General features: G+C 44.7%; 1 protein-coding gene across 6 annotated transcripts in view; it reads left to right on the top strand.

Moving 5' to 3' along the window:
- The window catches only part of WIPF2 (WAS/WASL interacting protein family member 2), a 62460-nt gene that overhangs the window by 14350 nt on the left and 27870 nt on the right, over positions 1-20240 (top strand). The window contains exon 1 of one of the 6 annotated variants that reach the window (XM_063798590.1): positions 14541-14605. The exons of the other annotated variants lie outside the window; for them this stretch is intronic. The gene's annotated coding sequence lies outside the window, so the exon portion shown is untranslated. Of the gene's footprint in view, positions 1-14540; positions 14606-20240 lie in introns of those variants that run through there. 6 annotated transcript variants of the gene reach the window in all.

Below are 20240 nucleotides of genomic sequence, written 5' to 3'. Positions count from 1 at the left end.
AGGCGGAGGTTGCAGTGAGCTGAGATCGCGCCACTGCATTCAAGCCTGGTGACAGAGTGAGACTCTGTCTCAAAAAAAAAAAAAAAAACCAAAAAAAAAAAAACCCAGAAATTATCTGGGTATGGTGGCATGCACTTGTAGTTCCAGCTATTTGGGAGGCTGAGAGGTGGGAGGATCACTTGAGCTGGTAGGTCAAGGCTGCATGCAGTAAGCCATGATCACACCACTGCACTCCAGCCTGGGTGAAAGAGCGAGACCCTTTCTTCAAAAAAAAAGAAAAACCATTTTTGTTATTTCAAAGAGGATATTTTAGATGCTTGCAAGACCATTGGAAGGCTGGAAGAGCATAGGTCAGGGAAACCTCGTTGCAGGAATTTCAAGAAATGGCTTCCGTTAATAATCTTAGCTGCCTTAAGCACCAAAACAGGCAGTTTGCAGAAAATTAGAAATGGCTGCAAACCACATGTCTGCCATCTGTCCTAGGCCACGCACGCTCTCATTGCTACTGGAGAAGCAATAATGGCATCTACCCTTCTTCCATTGTGCAAATCTTCTTTTTTTCCTTTTTTTTTTTTTTTTTTTTGAGACGGAGTCTTGCTCTGTCACCCAGGCTGGAGTGCAGAGTGGCACGATCTCAGCTCACTGCAAGCTCCGCCTCCTGGGTTCACGCCATTCTCCTGCCTCAGCCTCCCTAGTAGCTGGGACTACAGGCGTCCGCCACCACACCCAGCTAATTTTTTGTATTTTTAGTAGAGGCAGGGTTTCACTGTGTTAGCCAGGATGGCCGCCCGCCTCGGCCTCCCAAAGTGCTGGGATTACAGGCTTGAGCCACCACGCCCAGCCCATTGTGCAAATCTTAAGTGTTGGTAGAATTTAAACCACAATGGCACTGATGGAGGATTCTGATAAATGTAGTTCCCAGGCCTCCAGATGAATCCAGAAGGAAGTAGAAGTGAAAGTTACAAAAGAAAAAAAATTTAGCGCCCAGTATAATGACTGTATCATTCAATTACCTTTACTTCCTTGTGTAGTTTTTCCCTAGACATAGTAATTGTCATTCTTTTCCTTCCTTCCCTTTTTTGTTTTCTGCTTGTTTTACGGAAAGTCACTGATTCATCCCCAAACTCTGACAGGTATAAACCTCTTCTCATCATTGAAGCACATTAGTGGAGCACCTCTTCCAGAGGCTTTATGAAAGGAGTCTTTGGAGAGTGAGACTTTTTTTTTTTTTTTTTTTGAGATGGAGTTTCGCTCTTGTTGCCCAGGCTGGAGTGCAATGGCACGATCTCAGCTCACCACAACCTCCGCCTCCCGGGTTCAAGCGATTCTCCTACCTCAGCCTCCTGAGTAGCTGGGATTACAAGCATGCATCACCATGCCCAGCTAATTTTGTATTTTTAGTAGAGAACGGGTTTCTTCCATGTTGGTCAGGCTGGTCTCGAATTCCCGACCTCAGGTGATCTGCCTGTCTTGGCCTCCCAAAGTGCTGGGATTACAGGCATGAGCCACCGCGCCTGGCCTCTGGAGAGTGGGACTTTTTTGAGGCCTTGCATATCTGAATTACCTCCTTTCTTCCTTCACACTTGGCAGTTTGACTGGATTAAAAAAATTTTTTTTTTTTTTGAGATGGAGTCTTGCTCTGTCACCCAGGCCGGAGTGCAGTGATGGGATCTCGGCTCACTGCAACCTCGGCCTCCCATATTCAAGCGATTCTCCTGCCTCAGCACCACCCCGAGTTGCTGGGATTATAGGCATCTGCCACCACGCCTGGCTAATTTTTTGTATTTTTGGTGACGAAAGGGTTTCATTCACCGTGTTGGCCATGCTGGTCTCGAACTCCTGACCTCGGGGTGATCCACCCGCCTCAGCCTCCCAAAGTGCTGGGATTACAGGCATGAGTCAACTGTGCCCAGCCTAGATATAAAATTTTCTACTGGAGATTATATTTCTTTGGAAATTATAAGCCCTTGCTTTGTGGTCTTCTAACCTTTTTTTTTCTTTTGAGACAGAGAATTGCTCTGTTGCCCAGGCTGGAGTGCAGTGGTGCAATCTTGGCTCACTGCAACCTCCACCTCCCGGTTTGAGCGATTCTTTTGCCTCAGCCTCCCGAGTAGCTGGAACTACAGGCGTGTGTAGAGATGGAGTTTTGCCATATTAGCCAGGCTGGTCTCGAACTCCTGGCCTCAACCGATCCTCCTGGCTTGGCCTCCCAAAGTGCTGGGATTACAGGCATGAGCCGCCCCACTCAGCCTCTTTTTTTTTTTTTTTTTAAGACGGAGTCTCACTCTGTCGCCCAGGCAGGAGTGCAGTGGTGCGATCTCAGCTCACTGCAACCTCCACCTCCCTGGGTTCAAGCAATTCCCTGCCTCAGCCTCCTGAGTAGCTGAGATTACAGGCGCCCACCATCACGGCCGGCTAATTTTTGTGTTTTTAGTAGAGACGGGGTTTTACCATCTTGGCCAGGCTGGTCTTGAACTCCTGATCTCATGATCCACCCGCCTCGGCCTCCCAAGGTTTCTAACTTTTAATAGTGGCATTATGAAGTTTGATGCTATTTTGACTCTAGATTCTTTGTATGGGATCTGTGTTTTTTCTCTGGAAGACTTTAGGATCTTGCCTTTATCCCTGACATTCTGAAATGCAACCATGTTGTGCCTTGGTGTGGATATTTAAAAATTCATCATACTCAGCATTCAGTGGACCTTTTCAGTCTGGAAGCTTATTTCAATCTATCCTGGGAAATTTTCTTGTATTATTTCTTGTATTGATAATGTATTCTCACTTTGATAATTATTTATCTCCTCTCTCTTTCTGGAAACCCTGTTACTCAGATGGTGAAACTCCTAGGTTGGTACTCTAATTTTTTTTTCCTATTCAATTTTTCTTTTTTTTTTTTTTTGAGGCAGAGTCTCACTTTGTCATCCTGGCTGGCATGCAGTGGTGCTATCTCGGGTCACCGCAATCTCCGCCTCCTGGGTTCAAGGGATTCCCCTGCCTCAGCCTCCTAAGTAGCTAGGATTACAGGCGTGTGCCACAACGCCCGCCTGATTTTTGTATTTTTAGTAGAGACAGAGTCTCACCATGTTGGCCAGGCTGGTCTCAAACTCCTGACCTCAAATGATCCGCCTGTGTTGGCCTCCCAAAGTGCTTCGGATAACAGGTGTGAGCTACCACGCCCAACCCTAATTTTTTTTTCCTTCATTCAATTTTTGTGAGATTTCCTTAGCTGTTCTTCCGACTCTCTGTTGTCGCTTAATTCCTGTTATCAGTTTGTTTAATTTCCAAGGGCTTTTTGTTTTTTTTTTTAGACAGAGTCTTACTCTGTCGCCCAGGCTGGAGTGCAGTGGCGTGATCTCGGCTCACTGCAACCTCCGCCTCCCGGGTTCGAATGATTCTCCTGCCTCAGCCTCATAAGTAGTTGGGATTACAGGCACCTGACACCATGCCCAGCTAATTTTTATATTTTTAGTAAAGATGGGGTTTCACCCTGTTGGTCACGCTGGTCTCAAACTCCTAACCCTGTCTCTACTAAAATACCAAAAAAAAAATTAGCCAGGTGTGGTGACGTGCGCCTGTAATCCCAGCTACTCAGGAGGCTGAGGTAGGAGAATTGCTTGAACCCGGGAGGCGGAGGTTGCAGTGAGTCAAGATGGTGCCACTGCACTCCAGCCTGGCAACAGAGGGAGACTCCGTCTCAAAAGAAAAAAAAAAAGCTCTTGACCTTGTGATCCACCCGCCTTGGCCTCCCAACGTGCTGGGATTACAGACGTGAGCCACCACCCCTGGCTCCAAGGGCTCTTTTTATTATCTGAATTTTACATGTATTTTTGGACATTGTCAGGAATTCTGTTTTGTTATTTTGATTCTTATCTTTCGTGTTAGAGATTTTCTTCAGTTGTTTGATAATTCTTAGCTGCTTATTCAATTTTTATTATTTATTTATTTATTTATTTGAGATGGAGTCTGGCTCTGTTGCCCAGGCTGGAGTACAATGGCACGATCTTGGCTCACTGCAACATCTGCCTCCCCAGTTCAAGCAATTCTCCTGTCTCAGCCTCCCAAATAGCTGGGATTACAGGCACCCGCCATCATGCCCGGCTAATTTTTGTAGTTTTGTAGAGACAGGGTTTTACCATGTTGGCCAGGCTGGTCTTGAACTCCTGATCTCAGGTGATCTGCCTGCCTCGGCCTCCTAAAGTGTTGGGATTACAGGTGTGAGCCACCGCACCTGCCCTTATTTATTTATTATTATTTTTTTGAGACGGAATCTCACTCTGTCGCCCAGGCTGGAGTGCAGTGGCACAATCTCGGCTCACTGCAAACCTCCGCCTCCCGGGTTCAAGCGATTCTCCTGCCTCAGCCTCCCGAGTAGCTGGGATTATAGGCGCGTGCCATCAGTGTGGCTAATTTTTGTATTTTTAGTAGAGATGGGGTTTCACCACCTTGGTCAGGCTGGTCTGAAACTCCTGACCTCATAATCCGCCCGCCTTGGCCTCCCAAAGTGCTGGGATTACAGACGTGAGCCACCGTGCCCGGCCATTTATTTTTTAAGAGATGGGGTTTTGCTGTGGGGCTCAGGCTGGATTCAAACTCCTGGGCTTAAGTTATCCTCCTACCTCCAAGTAGCTGGGACTACAGGCTCATGCCACTGTGTCTGGCTTCTGTTTATTTTATTTTATTTATTTATTTATTTTTTTGAGACGGAGTCTCGCTCTGTCGCCCAGGCTGGAGTGCAGTGGTGCGATCTCGGCTCACTGCAAGCTCCGCCTCCCAGGTTCACGCCATTCTCCTGCCTCAGCCTCCCAAGTAGCTGGGACCACAGGCGCCCGCCACCACGCCCGGCTAATTTTTTGTATTTTTAGTAGAGACGGGGTTTCACTGTGTTAGCCAGGATGGTCTCGATCTCCTGACCTCGTGATCTGCCCCCTTCAGCCTCCCAAAGTGCTGGGATTACAGGCGTGATCCACTGCGCCCAGCCTTGGCTTCTGTTTATTTTTAAGAATGTGACACTAAGAAGCTCATCAACTGGTGGACCCTACTATAGGGTATTGGGATTACAGGCACCCTGGCAGGCTGGTAAAAGAACTCCTCCAGTCCCCTGCCTAGAGAGTATAAGCCAGTGGCAGGTGTTTGAGTGTAAGTCTGGCTGCCAATGTTTTTGGAGCCAAGTGAGAGAAAGGAGCTGGGGAGGTAGGAGAGGTCTCACCATTGACTCATTAGGCTTTTCACTTGATACCCTTATTTCCGTCACTGCCCTTAGCTGTGACTAGTTCCTTTGGACTCTTTGGTTCAGCTTTTCTTTTTTTTTTTTTTTTTTTTGAGACGGAGTCTCACTCTGTCATCTAGGCTGGAGTGCAGTGGTGCTCTCTTGGCCCACTGCAACCTCTGCCACCCGGATTCAAAGGATTCTCCTGCCTCAGCCTCCCAAGTAGCTGGGATTACAAGTGCCTGCCACCGTGCCCGGCTAATTTTTGTATTTTTAATAGAGATGGGGTTTTACCATCTTGGCCAGGCTGGTCTTGAACTCCTGACCTCAGGTGTTCCACCCACCTTGGCCTCCCAAAGTGCTGGGATTACAGGCATGAGCCACCGAGCCTGGCCTGGTTTAACTTTTCTAATTTGCCTGGCAGCATGGGGAGGGATGGAGGAATCCATTTATTATACAGACTTTTCTTTTTTTTTTTAAGATGGAGTCTTGCTCTGTCGCCCGGGCTGGAGTGCAGTGGTGCAATCTCAGCTCACTGCAACCTCCACCTCCCAGGTTCAAGCAATTCTGCTGCCTCAGCCTCCCAAGTCGCTGGCAACTACAGGCATGAGCCACCACAATCGGCTAATTTTTTTGTATGTTTAGTAGAGACGGGGTTTCACCAGGTTGACCAGGCTGGTCTCGAACCCTTGAGCTCAAGTAATCCACCTGCCTCGGCCTCCCAAACTTCTGGGATTACAGGTGTGAGCCACCGCGCCAGTCCCAGACTTTCAACCAGTGCTCCTGTTTAGCCCCTTCTACACTATCACCCCATCTTCCCGAGGTACCAGGTGCCTCTAATTTCTGAGACGTTTTGATTCAGAAGTTCATCTGTGGTGGGAATCTGCTTGCTTCTTCCCACTGCAGTGTTTTTTTTTTTTTTTTTTTTTTTACTTTTGTGAAGTTATTTATCACTAGTGCATTTGCTTTTTACCTTCCAAAACTTTGTTGACATCTCTCTCTCTGCTGTCTCCTTTCCCAGTTTTTTTGCTTGTTGTTTGGTTTATGTCTTTATAAAAAAATATCCTGGCCGGGCACGGTATCTCACGCCTGTAATCCCGGCATTTTGGGAGGCTGAGGCAGGCAGATCACGAGGTCAGGAGATGGAGACCATCCTGGCTAACATGGTGAAACCCTGTCTCTACTAAAAATACAAAAAAATTAGCTGGGCGTGGTGGCAGGCGCCTGTAGTACCAGCTACTTGGGAGGCTGAGGCAGGAGAATGACGTGAACCCGAGAGGTGGAGCTTGCAGTGAGCCGAGATCGCGCCACTGCACTCTAGCCTGGGCAACAGAATGAGACTCCGTCTCAAAAAAAAAAAAAAATCCTTTTGCTGTAATTTTAATGGTGTTTTATGATGGAACATTGATTAATGCATGCAATATATTATGTTTAACATGTTATTCAACATATTCATCAGCTTTTCCTTGCCAATATCCATTCAGACACCACAGTGTCTTTACAGTTGATTACTAATACTCCTTTAGCATAGTGTTTTCTAGACTCCCCTAACACCAAGAATCACTTAAAGTGCTTGTTGGATATACAGATTACCAGATCATTCTCCTGGAAAACTTCTGATTTTAGTTGGTTTAGATTAGCGCCCAGGGATCTTTTTTTAAAGTGTGTTTGTTTTTAAACAAATGCCCTAAATGTGTCTTATCTTCAGGCAAGTTAGGAAACCCTGCTTTAGAAGGATTCTTTTTAAACCATTAATGCCATCTTACATCTCCATGGCAAACTCCTTAGCCTTCCCCTAATACTGCTTTTGTATTCAGACTCTGTTTTAGCCTGTCTAGCTTTGGTCTGGATTTCTGAATTAGCATGTGTGTCTTTCCTCTGATTAACTCCCCTCTTTAGTATTAAATGTTGGCTGATGGTAATAACTTTGGGCTTGTGTGACTTCATTTTTTTTAGTCAGCGTCTCTAAACCCGCTCCTGGGATGTACAGGGGAGGAAATACTAGTTATGAACATTGAGCTGCTCTGCACCAATTTACTAAGTCCAGGAATCAGTGTTTTTGGTGAAATGGAAAATTGACTCAGGCTTTGAAAACAGATGTCCTAATCTGCCTTGGGTTTATGCAGCGTCATTTTTGGAGATGTTGAAGCACTGTGATTTGAAGTTTGTTTTTAACTTTACAATCAAAAGGACACAATTCTCCCTTTTGTATTATAGATTCCTACGCCTAGAAAAGAAAAAGGGTTGTATCTTTTGCTGCCAGTCTGTAAAGTATCTGGAAATGTGTTTGCAGCTGCTCCTTGGTTGTTGTGAATTGCTTAGAGGTTAAGAGCCAAATAGTACTTGTCTTAGCAGTGTTGCAGAGGCTAATTGTGGTACCCTAGTTCTCAGTTCTTGGAAATCTTGTGGCTGTTACTAACTAAAATACAGCTGAGGAGGCCATGTTGGCTCTGACATAGAGTTGATTTGCATTCTAAGATGAGCAGCTCTATAGAAATAGCTGTAATACAATTTTACAACTTCCATTGAAACAGTTTTTTGGAAGGCTATGGCAGGAGGATTGTTTGAGGTCAGGAGTTTGAGACCGGCCTGAGCAACATAGTGAGATCCTGTCTTTGCAAACAAAATAAAACGATTAGCTGGATGTGGTAGTCCCAGCTACTCAGGAGGCTGAGGTGGGAAGATTGCTTGAGCCTGGGAGGTTAAGGCTGCAGTGAGCTGTGATTGTGCCACTTGCACTGCAAACTGGGTTGTAGGGTGAGACCCTTTCTCAAGGAAGAAAGAAAGAAAAAGCAAGAAATTTTTTTTTGTTGTTGTTGTTTGTTTGTTTTTTGAGACAGTCTCACTCTGTTACCCAGTGGCACAATCTCAGCTCGCTGCAACCTCCGCCTGCCGAGTTCAAGTGATTCTCCTGCCTCAGCCTCCTGAGTAGCTGGGATTACAGGCGCCAGCCGCCACGCCTAGCTAATTTTTTTGTATTTTTAGTACAGACGGGGTTTCACCATGTTGGCCAGGCCGGTCTCAAACTCCTGACCTTAGATAATCCACCTGCCTCGGCCTTCCAAAGTGCTGGGATTACAGGCATGAGCCACTGTGCCTGGCCAAGAAACAGTTTTGATGAACAAAGTCACAAAAACAAAGCTACATTGAAAGTGTTATTGTCTCATTGATTATTGGTCACTGGCTGTGTTATAGGGCATGACTTTGAACTATTACTGATTTACTGCAATTGACTATTTTCTGTACACGTCCGCCTATCTCCCAGTGCTGTACTTCAGTGCTTTCAGGATAATGAGATTTTTTCTTTGCCTTGAGGGGTTGGGCGTGAGGTCATTCCCTGACTTCTGTTTTGGATGATTTTCAGATATTTAATTTACATTGCTTTTGTATTAGTTATTCCTAGTCTGTCTTTTTAAATGAAGCTTTCTTTGCAGCTCTGGTTATTTAATTGAACACAGGAGTAGACTTCTCATTGATTTGTCATCATTTTAGATGAGAGGACTCAGCTCCTGGGCTGCCTTGTATCTGGGAATAACCCATAGTATCTAATATTTACCACATAAGGTAGTATATGAAGGTAGTCTTCCGAATTTACATTTTTAGGGCTTTAAAAAAATAATTTGGGGCTGGTCTGATGGTAGTGGGTTATCAGAGCTTATTAACATTAGTGTCACTGCAGTTGGTATACAAACCCCCCCACTGCTAAATTTGACTGGCTTTAAAAAAAATCTGGGGGAAGAGGAAAGAGTCACATTAGTGGGGAAAGCTGCGTTTTGGGGATGCATTATGTTTTTGTTAAAAAAATATGTTTGAAAGAATTTCATCATTCAGTAGTTATATCTTCTTCCTCCTTCATTTTCTCTTTCAGGGAGGAGTAAAACATCCAGATTTCATTTGTTGTAGAAGTCCTAGGATTTTTCAGGTTTTTTTTTTTAAGACAGAGTCTTGCTCTGTCGCCCAGGCTGGAGTGCAATGGCGCCATCTCGGCTCACTGCAACCTCTGCCTACCAGGTTCAAGCAATTCTCCTGCCTCAGCCTCCTGAGTAGCTGGGATTACAGGTGCCCGCCACCACACCCGGCTAATTTTGTATTTTTTTTTTTTTAGTAGAGATGGGGTTTCTCTGTATTGGCCAGGCTGGTCTAAAACTCCTGACCTCGGGTGATCCACCCACCTCCACCTCCCAAAGTGCTGGGATTACAGGAGTGAGCCACCACGCCCGGCCCGATTTTTCAGTTTTAATATTCATGATGGTTATGTGATTTTTTTTTTTATTACTTGTTGGATCAGTCAGATTTGCTGCATAGTTGAATTTCTGTGATGAAAATTTCTGTAGTTGAAAAATTTTTTTCCCTTAAGTAACCTTGGAATTTTAATTAATTCCATCTCTACATGTGATAGAAATCTGTTTCACCAGAGGTTTGACTGAATTGAATTTCAAGAAGTGGTGGCACTTTCTCCATTGAGAGGAGAGGGCTGTGAGCTATAGAAAAAGCCTTTTTTTGGAGTGGTAGTGGTAAAATGTGTGTAACATGAATGTTATTCTAGTCTGTTTCCTTGTACTTTAGAGAAACCAGAAACGCTTTAGTGGAAACCCTCTGCTATAGTCTGTCCTAGAACACATGGAGGCAAGTTTTTCATTCCTCTTGACATTATTCCCTATGTGATTATAGGAACCTGTTTGGTTCCTGCTGTTGTTGGCTCCTGGAGTGGCATGTGAATACTCTTAGGCAGCTCCTGGCTCTTTTCTCATTTTGGGGTTCTTTGGCCTAGGGACTGGATGCCATTATGCCATTGTAGTAATGAGCTCCTACCTCCCATTCTGGATTGCTTTTCAGGAGCAAAGCTGAAGGACAGCTGAACAGGTGGGCAGATTACCAACAGGTGACTTTTAACCCTGGAAGGCCTTCAGTTAGTACTTAGTCTCTGGATGAGATTAAGCCAGGAGATCAAGTATAGTCTGTGGGATTAATGAGATAACCGATCCAACTTCTGGTTTGAGTGTGAAGCTGTCGGTTCATTTAGGTTTCTTTGGTTTTACAGTGTTGGTGTATTGGACAGAGAAGGGGACTACTTTTGGATTTGGAGGATGGCCTATATATAAAGCCTCAGATTTCATCTCTTCTCACTCTGTTCTAGCTATCCTGGTCTTTTTACTAGTTCTCTAACACACCAACTACATTCCCATGTCAGAATTTTTTCACTTGCTGTTATTTCTTTTCGGAATGCTCTTTCCCCAGATGTTTACATGGCATGCTCTGCTCGTGGAGAGACTTCTTGGGAGAGCCAGATACTCTCCCCCAATGGCCCTTTCCCTGTGACTGTATTATTTTATCATTATTATTACTATTTTGTTGTTGTAGTGGTTAAATTCTCCTAGATCCTGAAGCCTGCAACCCTATCCAAAGGAAGACTCTAACCTGGGCAGCTGTAGTCCCAGCTACTGGGGAGGCTGAGGCTGGAGGATTGCTTAAGCCCAGACGTTCAAGACCGGCTTAGGCAACATAGTCTGGACAATCTATCTCTAAAAAATAAATAAGTAGAACAAAAGAACATTCCAGTCTATTCCTATACTCTACCTTTATGATTCTCTGTTTTTTTTAACTCCTTTTATCAGTAACTGTTATACTGAGATTTTATTTCTTCCTTCTTACACTAGAATGTAAGCTCCAAGACAGTAGACGCTTGTCTTCTAGAACAGGGCTTAGCAACCTCAGCACTGTTGACATTGTAGACCAGGTAATTCTTTTTTTTTTTTTTTTTTTGAGATGGAGTCCCGTTCTGTCGCCCAGGCTGGAGCGCAGTGGCACGATCTCAGCTTACTGCAACCTCCACCTCCCGGGTTCAAGTGATTCTCCTGCCTCAGCCTCCTGAGTAGCTGGGATTACAGGCGCCCGCCACCATGCTTGGCTGACTTTTATATTTTTAGTAGAGACAGGGTTTCACCAGTTGGCCAGGTTGGTCTTGAACTCCTGACCTCAAGTGATCTACCCGCCTCGGCCTCCCAAAGTGTTGGGATTACAGGTGTGAGCCACTGCACCTGTCCTGACCAGATAATTCTTTGTTGTGGGCGGCTGTCTTATGCGTTGGAGGATGTTGAGCAGCATCCTTGTTTTCTATTCACTAGATGCCAGCAGCACTCCCTACCCTAGTTGTGACAAATATGTCAATGACATTGTCAATGACTCTGGGGAACAAAATCCCTCCTGGTTGAGAGCCATTGTTCTAGAAAAATACTTTGGCACTCAGTGGGTGCTTCAATATTTATTAAGTGGTTAAGTTGTGGATACTTAATTGGATGATGGATGCATGAGTGCATTCAGCATATTAAAAATTTTTGGAGCATTGAACAACACGTATAGCCTTGTGTTTCTTTCTTTCCTCTTTTCATAGATATCTCCATTCTTCTGTCTGTTTTCTGTTTCTGGCATGTTGATCCATTCCTTGCTGCATTTTCCTCCACCCAGACTTTGCTTGCTCTTTTAGACAATGCTACTCTTTTTTTTTTTTTTTCCTGAGTCTCACTGTCGCCCAGGCTGGAGTGCAGTGGCGTGATCTCGGCTCACTGCAACACCTTCCTCCCGGGTTCAAGCGATTCTCCTGCCTCAGCCTCCAGAGTAGCTGGGATTACAGGCGCGCACCACCACACCCAGCTAATTTTTGTGTTTTAGTAGAGATGGGGTTTCACCACGTTGGCCAGGCTGGTCTCGAACTCCAGACCTTAAGTGATCTGTCTGCCTCGGCCTCCCAAAGTGCTGGGATTACAGGCGTGAGCCACCGTGCCCTGCCTGTGCTGCTCATTTTTTTTTTTTTTTTGAGACTGATTTTCATTCTTGTTGCCTAGGCTGGAGTGCAATGGCACAGTCTCGGCTCACTGCAACCTCCACCTCCTGGGTTCAACGATTCTCCTGCCTCAAGCCTCCCAAGTAGCCGGGATAACAGGCACCTGACACCATGCCCAACCAATTTTTGTATTTTTAGTAGAGATGGTTTCACTATGTTGGCCAGGTTGGTCTTGAACTCCTGACCTCAAATGATCCGCCTGCCTCAGCCTCCCAAAGTGCTGGGATTACAGGTGTGAGCCACTGCGCCTGGCTAGGCCTGTGCTACTCTTATATTTACTTTTGTTCAATTCAGCAAGTGACTGCTGAGCAGCTACGGTATGCTGTAGAATAATGAGAGAGAACCCTAGAAAGATATGGTACTGTCTGTGCTTAAGAACTCATTTGTTGGCCGGGCGTGGCGACTCATGCCTGTAATCCCAGACTTTGGGAGGCCGAGGTGGGCGGATCACGACATCAGTAGTTCGAGTCCAGTCTGGCCAACATAGTGAAACCCCGTCTCTACTAAAAATACAAGAAATTAGCCGGGTGTGGTGGTGTGCACCTGTAATCCCAGCTACTTGGAAGGCTGAGGCAGGAGAATTGCATGAACCTGGGAGGTGGAGGAGGTTGCAGTGAGCCGAGATCGTGCCATTGCACTCCAACCTGGGTGACAGTGCGATACTCCGTCTCAAAACAAACAAACAAAAACACAAAAACAACTCGCTTGTTAAAATGGACATAGGTGTATGAAATGTTCCTTGAAAATTTAATTCTTATTTCAGGGTTTTTTTTTTTTTTTTTTTTTGAGACAGGATCTTGCTCTGTTGCCCAGGCTAGAGTGCAGTGGCACAATCTCAGCTCACTGCAACCTCCAGCTCCCGGGTTCAAGCGATTCTCCTGCTTCAGCCTCCCAAGGTAGCTAGGATTACAGGTGCGTGCCACCAAGCCTGGCTAATTTTTGTATTTTTAGTAGAGATGGGGTTTCACCATGTTGGCCAGGCTAGTCTCGAACTCCTGACCTCAAGTGATCCACCTGCCTCAGCCTCCCAAAGCTTTGCTGGGATTACGGGCGTGAGCCAACGCGCCTGGCCTTTTTTTTTTTTACTTTTTTTGAGACAGAGTCTTACTCCTTCACCCAGGCTGGAGTGCAGTGGTGCAATCTCAGCTCACTGCAGCCTCCACCTCCTGGGTTCAAGTGATTCTCGTGCCTCAGCCTTCCGAGTAGCTGGAGTTACAGGCGTTTGCCACCATGCCTGGCTAATTTTTGTATTTTTAGTAGAGATGGGGTTTCACCAACTTGACCAGGCTGGTCTCAAACTCCTGACCTCAAGCAGTCCACCCCCCTTGGCCTCTCAAATGCTGGGATTATAGGCATGAGCCAGTGCACCCAGCCTCAGGATAATGTTTAAATTGATACTAATGGGCCACCATAGGGTTAAGTTTGTAATTGTTAAATATTTATCAGAATGGGTGAAATTGCTGTCGAATTTAGAATCCAGTTTTAACAAAACCTACCCATTCAATTTTTACTTATTTTCATTTGTTGCAATTGTCTTTGGTTTCTTGCTGTTAATTCTATTTTTGTCTAAAACCTGGTTGAAAAATATACAAAGTGGACTTGGTCATTTTGAACTTCTTGTTTGATGTGAATGTTCTTGGGGTTGGTTGTTGTATTGAAAGGTTGTGAAAAGCTGATACATCAGTTTTTTTTTTTAATAAAAATTTAAAAATTATTTCTTTTCTTTTCTTTTTTTTTTTTTTTGAGACTCTCTGTTGCCCAGGCTGGAGTGCTGTTGCACAATCTTGGCTCACCGCAACTTCCGCCTCCCAGGTTCAAGTGATTCTCGCACTTCAGCCTCCCAAATAGCTGGGATTATAAGCACCCGCCACCGTGCCTGGCTAATGTTTTTTATAATTTTAGTAGAGATGGGGGTTCCACCATGTTGGCCAGGCTGGTCTCAAACTCCTGACTTCAAGAGATCCGTCCGCCTCGGCCTCCCAAAGTGCTGGGATTATAGGCGTAAGCCACTGTGCCTGGCTTAAAAAATATTTCTTATTAAATAGAGACAAGGTCTCACTTTGTTACCCAGGTTGGTCTCTAAGCACAGCCGATCCTTCTGCCTCAGTCTCTCAAAGTGCTGGGATTGCAGGCTTGAGCCATAATGCCCTGCCTGACTCTCTTTCTACCAAACATTTATGTTTCATCTCTGATACTGTTAGAGAGATTTCATTTGATTTGAACTATGGGATCAGAAGAATTCCATTAGGGAGGAGTGTCTGGAATCTTTTTCTTTTGAAGACACAACAACTGTCTTCTCCTTAGATTATCTGGGAGATAGAGTAGACAAAGCTGTTGTGGTTTTTTCAGAGAGGATCCTGAAATTTGTTTTACCTATCTCTGTTTCTTTGTATTGAGAAATGGTTTATTAGGATATTAAGTAATTAAACATATATTTAAGAAATAAAGATGATTTTCTTTTTGATATCTCAGATTCCTATTCATATGACTGATTCTTGTAAGGAAGGACTGGGACCTTAAGATTTTGCTGAGTGAGGGAGGTGGCCTCTTTTTTTAAGGTCAGTTTTTTTCCCTTGTGGGATTTTGTTCAGTGCTTTGATACAAAAACTGTAATTTACTTTGTAGTCAAAACTGAGATCAAAGGAAAGTACTGTTACCTGAGGCATGAAAATAGAAGATAGCATTAAGATTTAGAATTTTTCTTGATTTTCGTGTCTTTTTAAAATAACTTGCAATTGAAACCTGAGTTTTAGAGCAGCAGGATGCCATTTGAATAAAGGCCCCAGATTGTAGTGGTAACTAGGATACCTCTTAGATAATTTTAAGTGTACGAGAAAAGCAAGAACTAAACTGGATTCTTCATTTATCACATGTGAAAGGTAGTAGTTGGTGTCTTTGTACTAAGGAAGTCTCCTGTTTTTAAAATGTAGGAATATTTGGAGTGAAACATTAGGAAATTGAATAGAAAAATAGGCTTTGTCTTTTTAAAGATGGATAGAAGGAAGCAGTTTTTTTTTTTTTTTTTTTTTGAGATGGCTCTTCGCTCTTGTTGCCCAGGCTAGAGTGCAATGGCGCTATCTTGGCTCACTGCAACCTCTGTCTGCCTCCTGGGTTCAAGTGGTTCTCCTGCCTCAGCCTCCCGAGTAGCTGGGATTACAGGCATGCACCAACATGCCCGGATAATTTTGTATGTTTGGTAGAGACAGGGTTTCTCCATGTTGGTCAGGCTGGTCTTGAACTCCTGACCTCAGGTGATCTGCCTGCCTCGGCCTCCCAAAGTGCTGGGATTACAGGTGTGAGCCACCGCACCCTGCCAGGAAGCAGTTTTTAAAAGTGCATTACTTGAGTTTTATCAAGACTTATTTCTGAATTCTGTGATGAATTTGACATCAGGAAGATTTTTTTTTTTTTTTTTGAGATGGAGTCTCGCACTGTCACCTGGGCTGGAGTGCGGTGACGTGACCTTGGCTAACTGCAACCTCCACCTCCCGGGTTCAAGCAATTCTCCTGCCTCAGCCTCCGGAGTAGCTGGGACTACAGGCACCTGCCACCACGCCTGGCTAATTTTTTATATTTTTACTAGAGACAGGGTTTCACCATGTTGCCCAGGCTGGTCTCGATCTCCTGACCTTGTGATCTGCCTGCCTCAGCCCCCCAGAGTGCTGGGATTACAGGCCTGAGCCACCCTGCTGGACCGGACATCAGGAAGATTTTAAATAATACTCTCTGGTGTTTATTTTTAAGATATTGACTCCTGAGGATGTGCAAAGCGAATTTTATCATGGTTTTTTTTTTGAGACAGAGTCTCGCTCTGTCAACCCAGGCTGGCGTGCAGTGGCGCAATCTCGGCTCACTGCAAGCTCTGCCTCCCAGGTTCACGCCATTCTTCTGCCTCAGCCTTCTGAGTAGCTGGGACTACAGGTGCCCGCTGCCACGCCCAGCTAATTTTTTGTATTTTTGTATTTTTTTTTTTTTTAGTAGAGACAGGGTTTCACTGTGTTGGCCAGGATGGTCTTGATCTCCTGACCTTGTGATCTGCCCACCTCGGCCCCCCAAAGTGCTGGGATTCCAGGCGTGAGCCACCGCACCCGGCCTTTATCTTGGTTTTTAAGATGGAAGGGCTTAAGAAAGGAATGAGAATTACTGTGTTTCTGAACTTGAGGCAGCCTCAAGATGTTTCTGAAAGTCAAGGTCTCTGAAGAGCACAGATGGTGAGGTTTGTAGTTCTAATTTAATAGATCAGAAAGGAAATACTTAAAATTCTGTAGAGAACCTTCTTATTCTTTTCTAAATTTAATCTCAGGTTTAACCTCAAGACCATTAGATTCTTAGCTGCACGTGGTGGTGCTCACTTGTAGTCCTATCTTCTCGGGAGGCTGAGGCAGAAGGATCACTGGAGCCCAGGAGTTTGAGGTTACAGTGAGCTATGATGGTGCCAGTACACGTTAGCTATTAGATTCTTTTTTTTTTTTTTTGAGTCTCGCTTTGTCACCTAGGCTGGAGTGCAGTGGCGCAATCTCGGCTCACTGCCAGCTCTGCCTCCTGGGTTCATGCCATTCTCCTGCCTCAGCCTCCCTAGTAGCTGGGACTACAGGCGCCCGCCACCACGCCCGGCTAATTTTTATGTTTCTTAGTAGAGACGGGGTTTCACTGTGTTAGCCAGGATGGTCTCAATCTCCTGACCTTGTGATCCGCCCTCTTCGGCCTCCCAAAGTGCTGGGATTACAGGCGTGAGCCACTGCGTCCAGCCTATTAGATTCTTAGTATTGCAATAGACAGTGCTTCCAGAAGGCTCAAATTTGTCCTTTGATTAATCACAGTTGGTTAGTGAAATTTGTCTTTCTGTTGTCAAATGTTATGAATTTTTTTGGTTCTTTTTTTTTTTTTAACTCAAAGTAGTTCTCAAAGCAGACCCTCTGCATTGGATTAGCAATTATAAGTATCAGTCCTAATTTGATGTAAACAAAAAGCTTCTTTTGGGAGTTTTTCAGGGAAAGGAAAGTTGTTTTAATTTGAATTCACCTAAATGGGGCTGTTCTTGGAAACATATAGAGAACTGTTTGTATTCTATAACTAAGAAATTTGGAATGAGTTAAATTTCATTTGGGGAAAAATAGAAAATTGCTAAACCACACTAATTTCCAGGGGAGTTTTTTGTTTGTTTTCTCCATAGTGATTAGTGAAAAGGAAGAAGTCAGGAGACCTGGATATGAGGCCTAACTCTGCACTTTATTCCTGAGTGATCTTGGGCAGTTGCCCTTTGATGAGTCAGTTTTTCTCATGTACATGTAGGCACTCCCACTCCTGGGACTTCAGTGTCCTCACCATAAAATGGGAAGGATAATACATCATTATGTAATAAATGTCATTGATAGGAGTGTGTCATGCATACAATCCCTGTGGAGCCAGAAGAAAGCTTGAGAGCCACAGTTGGTAGTCAACACTAAAGTCAGTCACTTGATATAGATGGTGTTTCTTTGATTTAACTTTTTTTATGTACTTAATTTTTAAGGGGTCTTGCTGTGTTGCCCAGGCTGGATCCAAAAACAAAGGCTCAAGTGATCCTCCCTTCTTGGCCCCCTGAATAGCTGCAATTATAGGCAAGCGCCACTGATGAATCTGTTTTTCAATTAGAGTTTGAATTGAGTCTATTTTAGGAAGGCATCTTTAACTGTGTAATATATTGCTTAAAAAAATTGCTATGCTAGAGAATTCCTGCTTTGCTTAAATAAGTGGAGCACACTGACAGGCATAAGGCTGTTCCTTTTAGGTCATTATTCACCTTGTAGCACGGAGATTGGGTCACCTATGGACATGGAAAGAGTAAAGGACTTGTCTGAGTCTTTTTTGGGTCATTCTAGGAGATCCTTTCAATTATGGCAATGGCCAATGGCTGATAGAACTAGAAACCCAGGCCGGGCATGGTGGCTCACCCCTGTAATCCCAGCACTTTGGGTGGCCGAGGCGTGAGGATCACTTGAGGTCAGGAGTTTGAGACCAGCCTGGCTAACTTGGTGAAACCCCGTCTCTACTAAAAATACAGAAATTAGCTGGGTGTGGTGGCATGCGCCTGTAGTCCCAGCTGTTTGGGAGGTTGAGGCAGGAGAATTGCTTGAACCTGGGAGGAAGAGGTTGCAGCGAGCCGAGATGATGTTACTGTACTCCAGCCTAGGCAACAGAGACTCTGTCTCAAAAAAAAAAAACCTAGAAACCTCCTCAAAAAGGCAGGACCTCTGGTGACTGGAATTAGTTGAAAATGTTTGTTTCTGAATCAACTGTTATTTTCCCTGGTTTGTTTGGTTTTTTTTTTGAGATGGAGTTTCGCTCTTGTTGCCCAGGCTGGAGTGCAATGGCGCGATCTCGGCTCACCACAACCTCCGCCTTCCAGGTTCAAGTGATTCTCCTGCCTCAGCCTCCCTAGTAGCTGGGATTGTAATCCCATGTGCCACCATGCCTGGCTAATTTTGTATTTTTAGTAGAGATGGGGTTTCTTCCATGTTGGTCAGGCTGGTCTCGAACTCCTGACCTCAGGTGATCTTCCCGCCTCAGCCTCCCAGAGTGCTAGGATTACAGGCATTAGCCACCGCGCCTGGACTTTTTGTTTTTTTTTTTGAGACGGAGTCTCACTCTGTCACCCAGGCTGGAGTGCAGTGGTGTGATCTCGGCTTACTGCAAGCTCCGCCTCCCAGGTTCACGCCATTCTCCTGCCTCAGGCTCCCAAGTAGCTGGGACTACAGGTGTCTGCCACCACACCCAGCTAATTTTTTGTATTTTTAGTAGAGACAGGGTTTCACTGTGTTAGCCAGGATGGTCTCCATCTCCTGACCTCATGATCTGCCCGCCTTGGCCTCCCAAAGTGCTCGGATTACAGGCGTGAGCCACCGCGCCCAGCCTATTTTCCCCTTTGTTTCCTACTAGCTTTCTTTGCTAATGCTGTGGGCACTTTGGAGTGGAATGGTCACAGTAAACCCAGGGGATTCAAAGAAAAGAAAGGTTTTGTTTGTTGGTTTTTCTACTTCTTGTGTTTTCTTTATTTTAAATTCCTTTCCCCCACCTGGTGATAGATGTTCTGCTTATGATTTACTGTTTCGATCAATTTTTAAAGCCTCGTATGTTAAACGCCTGGCAAAGAAAGACTGCCCTTAGTTTTGAAAGCAGAAATAAAAAGGTATTTCCCTTGGAGGGAATTTATCGGCTTATTTCTTGAAGTGAGTACAGACACCATTCCCCACAGGAACCACTTAGCCTGAGTACTGTCCATTTTTTTGTGGTTAGAGGAAATAGCTCTGTTGGGCAGCCAGCCTATAGTGGCATCACACTGGCAGGAGTTGGGATTTTGAAGACTTTTACTGTCTCATTTCTGATCAAATTCTACTCTCCTGCAGTGGTTTTTGGTTTTATAGAACTGTTGGAAAAATTTCCCTTTCCTTTCATCATTCCCAGAGCATTGAGAGAAGTATTAAATTACTGCATTATTGACAGAGAGGTTTTGGTCACCCATGTAAGGAGTTCAGAACCAGGCCTTCCCAGTGGGCTGCCATGCTGGTTTGATTTTTTTTTTTTTTTTTTTGAGACAGAGTCTCACTCTGTCATCCAGGTTGGAGTGCAGTGGTGCGTTCTGGGCTTACTGCAACCTCCGCCTCCCAGGTTCAAGCAACTCGGCTGCCTGAGCCTTCCAAGTAACTGGGATTACAGGTGTGCACAACCATGCCGGGCTAATTTTTGTATTTTTGGTAGAGATGGGATTTCACCATGTTGCCCAGACTGGTCTTGAACTCCTGGGCTCAAGCCGTCTTCCTTTCTCCATCTCCCAAAGTGTTGGGATTACAGGCATGAGCCACCATGCCTGGCCTCCTAATCTTATTAATAACCTTGCTTAGAAGCAGTTCTTCCATGGATTGATTGGTGAGGTTGGTTACCCTCTTGAACCTTTCTTGTCATCTGTAAGTTGTACTCATGGTGGCCATGTTATTTTGGCTTCCATTTTTTGGGGGGAGGGGGTCAAAAAATGGGATTTCCTTAAAATGGCTTTGTGGGGGTAGTTATTGTTCTTGAGTTCTGGTTTTAGTCTGATCTGTAAAATGAGGATTACTTGCAGACTATAATAGAGGGGCAACTATATAGTTTTTGAGTTTTAAGTGTTTGGTGACCTGATAAATGGCTGTCAGATTCCAGAGATGTGACTATACCAGA

This window comes from Pan troglodytes, chromosome 19 (genome assembly GCF_028858775.2).
Source record: "Pan troglodytes isolate AG18354 chromosome 19, NHGRI_mPanTro3-v2.0_pri, whole genome shotgun sequence".
NCBI lineage: Eukaryota > Metazoa > Chordata > Mammalia > Primates > Hominidae > Pan > Pan troglodytes.
The sequence above is the reverse complement of the archived record's forward strand: the minus strand, read 5'-3'. Positions and strand labels throughout refer to the sequence as shown.